General features: G+C 40.8%; 1 pseudogene; it reads right to left on the minus strand.

The window, feature by feature from the left end:
* Positions 1 to 4,355: 4,355 nt before the first annotated feature.
* The window catches only part of LOC122140724, a 21,166-nt pseudogene continuing 18,764 nt past the window's right edge, over positions 4,356 to 6,757 (minus strand).

Genomic DNA, 6,757 nt, shown 5'->3' on the forward strand with positions numbered 1-6,757 from the left:
GGTGACAAATGCGTAGATCTCAGAGGCCCGTGGGGTCAAAGGCACCTGCCAATACCGCTTTAGGAGATCAAGTTTGGTAATGTAACGAGCAGAGCCTACTCGAGCTACACAATCCTCCATACGTGGCAGGGGGAAGGAGTCTGGTTTCGTTACATTAACCCTACGGTAGTCAGTACAAAATCTTACAGTTGGTGGTCAGGTTTCGGAACTAAAATACAAAATGAACTGGGCCATGGGCTTTGACTGGGAAAGCTCTTGCCAAACCAGTGTTGGTAGGACAAATATTCTTGTCACTTTCTCATGAAATTCATGCTTCATTTGGTTGAGCCGATTATGGATGTTGCTTAATTGGCCTACACCTTTTTTGCACATCTTCATATCATGTTTCCAACACTGTAGTCTGCGTTGGCACATCAGAAAATAAAGTAGAATACTTGTGGATCAGATTTAACAATGTCCTCACATTGTGCCTTAGGAAGATACCAGAGATATGATTTCAACTCATTCCGCAAAAATGGAGGAATTATTTAAGCGCGTTGTCAGGCCATGAATGTCACTATGCGTAGTAAGCCATCATTTACAGGATTATATACAGCTTGCCTGACACTAGTGGACAAAACAGATACAGGTTTTGGTATTGACTCTGGAGATACAGACCTTGTCACGTAGGCTTTCAACATGTGACACAACCGGGTTTTTCTCTTACGATCTGGGGTACTAATCACATAGTCTGTGTCACCAAGCTTTCTCTCAACAACATAGGGGCCCGAAAATTTTGCTTGCAAAGCTGAACCAGGAACAGGAAGAAGGACAAGCACTTTTCACCTGGTTGAAATTTACGCACCACACTTTGCTTATCATAATGAGCTTTCATTTTTTGAACTGGGTTTTAACAAGATGCTGTTTCCCACTTCACAGGCCCCTGTGGAGACGGAGCAGAAAAAGAACTTATTTGGTTTAACACTGAGGGTGGGTGAAGTGGTCTTAGCGAACAAGCCTGACTGCCTCACTCACCCACTTCAATGGTATGGCCAAAACGAGGTCTGCAGGGACTGAAAACCCAGTGATTCTTGAACTGTCTCTCTAATTGCAAACATGAGGCTAAAGGCATGATCCCTCTCCCCAGTCTTTTCCTGTATCAAAGACAGTATCCTCATCAGAATATTGTCGCTTCCACCTACGCATTAGCACATCCCTGTCCCAGAAATATCCTACTCTAGTTTTAGGACTTCTTTCACCAGCACAGACAGCACTTATGCAATTAGACAAAGTGGGATCGCGACTTCTCGTGCTATAGATAGTTCTCTATGACAGGTGTCAAAGGAATTTTTCTCAGGATTGGCTAGTGTTACATCAAGATCAGATGTAAAGCAAAAATGTCAGCGGGGTCCCTTAGTGGACTAGCTGAGCGTCCCCCGCGGCGTGCACGACAGCCTCAGGATATCGGTCGCTCAGTTCACAACATCAATGTTAGGATGTACTGATGACCCGACTTTGACTTACAGGAAAAGGACCCGAGGGACAATCAATCAGGAGTTTGTCAAAAGGCCTCTCCCCACAACAGGAATTGGTTGCAGCAGGACAGGGGGAAAAAACCTAACCTGAATTTGGCTGAAGACTTACCCCGGAGAGCTGACAAACACAATAGGATGCTTTGCATTCAAAGCCTCGACACAGCAGACTTCAAGGGACTGGGCAGGGAAACTTGAAAACCAATTCAGGTACGCCTGTATAACTACTCATGTGGAGTCTAGGTGGGATTTTTGGATGACTGGGAGAAGTTTTGTCTATGCCCTGACACTTTTGCTTTTGTCAGTTTCCTTATAAATCTTAGATGGGAAGAACACCTTGGTACGTCTGCACAAAGGTCCATCAGCATCAAATAAGGCTTAAATAATGAGGAGCAGCGATGTATGGAATTAATGATTGTGTTTTGAGAAAAAAATTGTTATGCGTGGTGTAGTTTGGAGAAAAATTAAATGTTAAATCTTGAATAGAAGGCAATAAAGCAACTAGAAACCTTGGTGCAGATATTGAGAAGAGCTTTGTGCTATAGCTAATTGTTCTCTACTAAGTGTCAAAATCATTTTCCACTCACTTACAGTCAGGACATCAAGATCAGATTAAAAAAAGTTCAGGGTCAATAGGCAATGCGCTTGACTTCCAACTATCGTGACTCACTCTGAGGAATCAAGAAAGAGTCTGAAAGTTCAACAACATCATCATATTTACGTGCCTGAGCACGAGTCACAGCACAAACAGGAAAGACGGAGGGAAACTTTTCTGCAATGTCATTTGGACCACACGAAGCGGTAGGATACATTAATTATCCCAAACAGAATCTTAATATTCTATTGTGATGTGCCAGTTTAAACAGGTTATTAGGGAACAAGACTTATCAAAGTGACTTTCAACTGAGATTTTTTGCATCATTACTCCGACGTCACCACAATCCTTCAGAAATCCTTTTAACAATTTATTTTCTACAGAAAAAATTTATTAGTATTATTCTCATGTCATCATTATTATTATTATTATTAGTTAGTTATGTTGAGAAAGAGCTGAGATGTATTTTTTTTTGGGTTTTTTAGAGGGGGATAAATTGAGAAGAAACAGCAATGAGGTTTTTGGTTTTCCTACAGTTACATTTATTGGTACATTTATATTATTACCATCAAGCTTTTCCAATGACTATAGTCGTGTATTTGTTATTGAAACTTCATAATATTTCACTTGATTATACTTTAGTACAGGAATTATAGTTTGGAAAAAGTCTTTGGAACAAAGGTGTACACCTGAGCAGTAAAATGTTTTATACGAAAATGTTGAAAATCTTAGTACAAGTAGTATATCAATTCACTAAAAAGAGTAGAACTTACGCACTGTTTCTGATCTCTGCTGAATAGAAGTCGTGTTTCTTTTGTTTCTGAGGAGGAATCCAATGCTCAAATCTGCCTATGCCAGCTCAGACATGTCGTTTTGGGGTGAATTATGATCGTTATTCCTCTCCATCGCGAAGCAACACAGTCCAAAACTGCAATAAAAAATGAAGAACAGTCTCGCCTGCGTTCCTGTCTTTGTTTTGTGGGGCGTCTTCAAAACGACGAGCGCGCTTCAGTGTGAAACATTTGATCTCAAAAGCGCGCTCGGCACCCCCGCGGGGGCGTGTTCGCATTAGACCGATAATGGAAGGAAGACGTGAAAAACGGAATCGCGTTGTTTTCATATGGAGTACTGTATCACAGAATATTGTTTTCCACGCAAGCACTTGTTAGTTTAAATAGTCAGACATGTCCCGGGTTCTATACGATATCTCTCTCATGTCTCTTCGTTGAGTATTCATCTGAGTAGTCAGTTCATTGTAAGACGCATTTTGGTACTGAAGATCAAGCGTCGCAGCCAAAGGCTTGCAGGACAGCATTCCTTGTTGGTTCTCCTTTTATTTTATAAGGGCACAAAGTTTTGTTGCTTATTGTACGTCTGTATACAGAAAAAAGTAGACCCTTTTACAGATTCGATTGATGTATTGCTCTTCTCTGTATCGATCAAAACTGAAAGTGTAATTTAAGTTCTTTTCGGGGTTAATTTGTATCGGGAGAAAATACCCGCCAAAGCAGCGTATACGCGTTAATCGACTCCAGAGGGTTAAAATGCTTGCACCAGTATATGACTCAGATGAGAATGACAGAGCGCTCTTCAGAATCAAATACTGTGCACTTCCTGTGTCCCTCAGCATCTGGATAGGCTTATAATCAGAACCAACAGAAAGAGACACAGAGCCGTTCAAAATGAAAGGTTCATATACTTTGGACTCAAGTGGAGAATCAAAAACTGGACGTGCTATTATGAAAAGATGCTATTTTAGTTTCGGCAGCAGAGTTTTTCTGTTTCCAGGCCTTGCACTCAGAAATTAAATGGCCAGGGTCAAGACAATAAAAGCAAACATGCCCATCTCCATTTAATTTAGCAACTGGGTTACGACCACTAGCGACTGGCATGTCATTTCTGTATGAATGAGAAGGATTTTTAGGCATGCCTTTCTCCCTACTCTCATCCCTAAAAGACAGATTTCTAGTTGGACGTGGTGAAGAAAACACCTGTTTATGGGTCAACACAAATTCATCACAAATAACTGCTGCATCCTGCAAAGACACAACCCTTTTCTCATTCAAGTGAACAACAATTTTCTCTGGGATGCAACGCTTGAAATCTTCCAACAAAAGCAATTCTTGCAGCTGTTCAAAACTATTAACTTTGCTAGACAGACACCATTTTTCAAAGTGATTTTTTTTTTCTCTAGCAAATTCTACAAATGTCTGATTGACTGTTTTTGACAAATTTCTAAACTTCTGGCGTTAGGCCTCAGGCACAAGCTCATAGGTTCGAAGTACTGCAGATTTAACAATGTCATAGTCTAAAGACTGCTCTATTGGCAAAGCTGAAGAAACCTCCTGGGCCTTCCCTACTAAACTGCATTGCAGTAACAAGGCCCACATCTCCTTTGGCCACTTCAAATTAGCAGCCACTCGTTCAAATGCGGTCTAAAGACTGCTTACCAACTTCACTCTCACGAAATTTTGGCACTAACGGAATGTTTTTACTTACATCAAAGCATGATTGTGAATCTAACATTGAAACGATTAGGACTTTGAACAGGAGAAGTGCCAGAGGGGCTCTAGCTTGTGGCAATGGAACAGGCTTACTCTGCATTTGCTGAGCTTGTAAATCTAGCTGCCGCAATCTAATATCACAATCAGCTTGTACCTCAATAGCCAGAAGCCGGATTCTTTGAGCCTCACACTCTTGTTTCCTTATTGATAGATCTAATTCCTTTAGTTTAAGTGCCAACTTTGGATCATCACCAGATGCAACACTTTTAGAGATAAGAGGAAAACTCTTGATCTATAGTTTTCCCCAGTAACATCTTGTACATCTTCGATCACCTCTTTATACTCTCTTGGCAAAATACCCTAACTAACTAGCTTCTCAAACAGTTCATCTTTGATAACGTGCTTAATCGCTTCCCTAGGTATTTCTATGTTAAAGAAATCAGCTATCAACAATAAATTTCTCTTTCTACAACGATTAAATTCTTCTATTGTAGGGCTAAGTGTAAATGATATCAGATCAAAATCCATACTGTCCCTAGCACAGAATTTCCTCTTTCACCAAAGTCAAAACTCAGACAAGCAGACAAGCAACACACAAAAAAAACATGGCAGTGATCATAATAAAGGCTTACCTCCTCCTTTAGTTGAAAAGGAAGATAATGAGTATTGAGGAGATGCCTACCAGTTGGATTCAGAGCCCCCACATTTAATGTTACTGTTCCACCTGCGTCTAGGATAGGGAAAGCATCATTAAAAGTAAAAAAAAAAAAAAAAAAAAAACAAACAACATTAATGTGATACAACAATTTATTTGATGTAACACGATCCAGGGAGAGTGTTAAGACTTCAGGAGTAGGTGAAAATCCCAAAGAAAATACAGAAACAAAAATGACTCTAACTATCATGACCAAGTCTACACTTACCTTACAGAAATAAAAAAGGAAATAAACAACACATGATTCAGTTACTCCCCTCTCTAGTTTAAACAGGAGAAAAAAAGAATTCAAAAATAAAAAAAGGGGGCAACCCACTCCCTGAGAACTTTCCCTCTTTAGGTATGTTAATATATACATTGAAAACAAAGAATAAGTTTCCACAACTGGTTTCAAAACAAATACAGAAAGAAAAAGCAAAGTTTCTATATCATTGTAGCAATATTTAGAAGTTAACAGTAACAAAGCAAAGAATTAATTAGAAAGGTTTTTAACACTCAGTCACAACTGAACAGCATGAAAGCTTAGAAACAACCAACTATTAGCCATAGCCCCCCCAAAAAAAAAAGAAACACACTCTTTTTTCCCTCGAGTGCAATGAGGCTTTTAAACTCTTCACAAGCATCCACTCCCCAAACGTGAGCATCCTTCAGTCCAGGAGATCACCTTCACCTGGCTTGCACCTGCACAGAAATAAGGCATGGGGGGGGAACGACCACTACTGCCACCTAGTGGTTGGGGAAGACATACATAATATATATATAAAATAAAAATACTCTTGTAGAACGTAATAACACTTCCATCAACATGGACCTTCCTGCTATCCAGTGCTATTGTGCACTGGAGTAGAGGGATCGCTCCCTGGAAATCCCACACTAGGGACTAGGAACATCAACTGGCGAGCTGGACACACTACGGACCACAGTTTCAACAACCTCCTGCTAGTTGCGTTCCCAGCTCCCGGCTTGGATTCAGTGCGGTCATCGTAACCTCACATGTCTCTTCCTTGTCGCGTAAGTTCGTCCACTGTTTTAGCTACACTTTGATTGATTATTGTATGTGGATTGACAAACATCACAAAAACTGGCCCTAAACCTAACGAGGTTAGAACAATGGACAGACACCTCTTAGAGGCCACAACGAAGACCTCTGGTTACATGCCCGGGAATGACAGGACCTCTCAATGGTACCACATGCAGTTTCTGCCCGTTCACCCAACTAGAGACTATTCCTAAGGTTCTCCACGGGTGTTCAGGTCTTACCTTGCAGGTATGTCCTGAAGGGTGTCGTGGAGGTCAGTTTCTAAGTCACGACTTCTGCCTCTGGGGTTTCCTCAAAGCTCAGAGCTTTGGACCACTTCTCTTCTACTATAATCTCATCCACTGCAGATGCTGATGATCTCCACTCTACTTCTCACATCGGGGTTTCCTTATA

Source organism: Cyprinus carpio, chromosome B19, assembly GCF_018340385.1.
Source record: "Cyprinus carpio isolate SPL01 chromosome B19, ASM1834038v1, whole genome shotgun sequence".
NCBI lineage: Eukaryota > Metazoa > Chordata > Actinopteri > Cypriniformes > Cyprinidae > Cyprinus > Cyprinus carpio.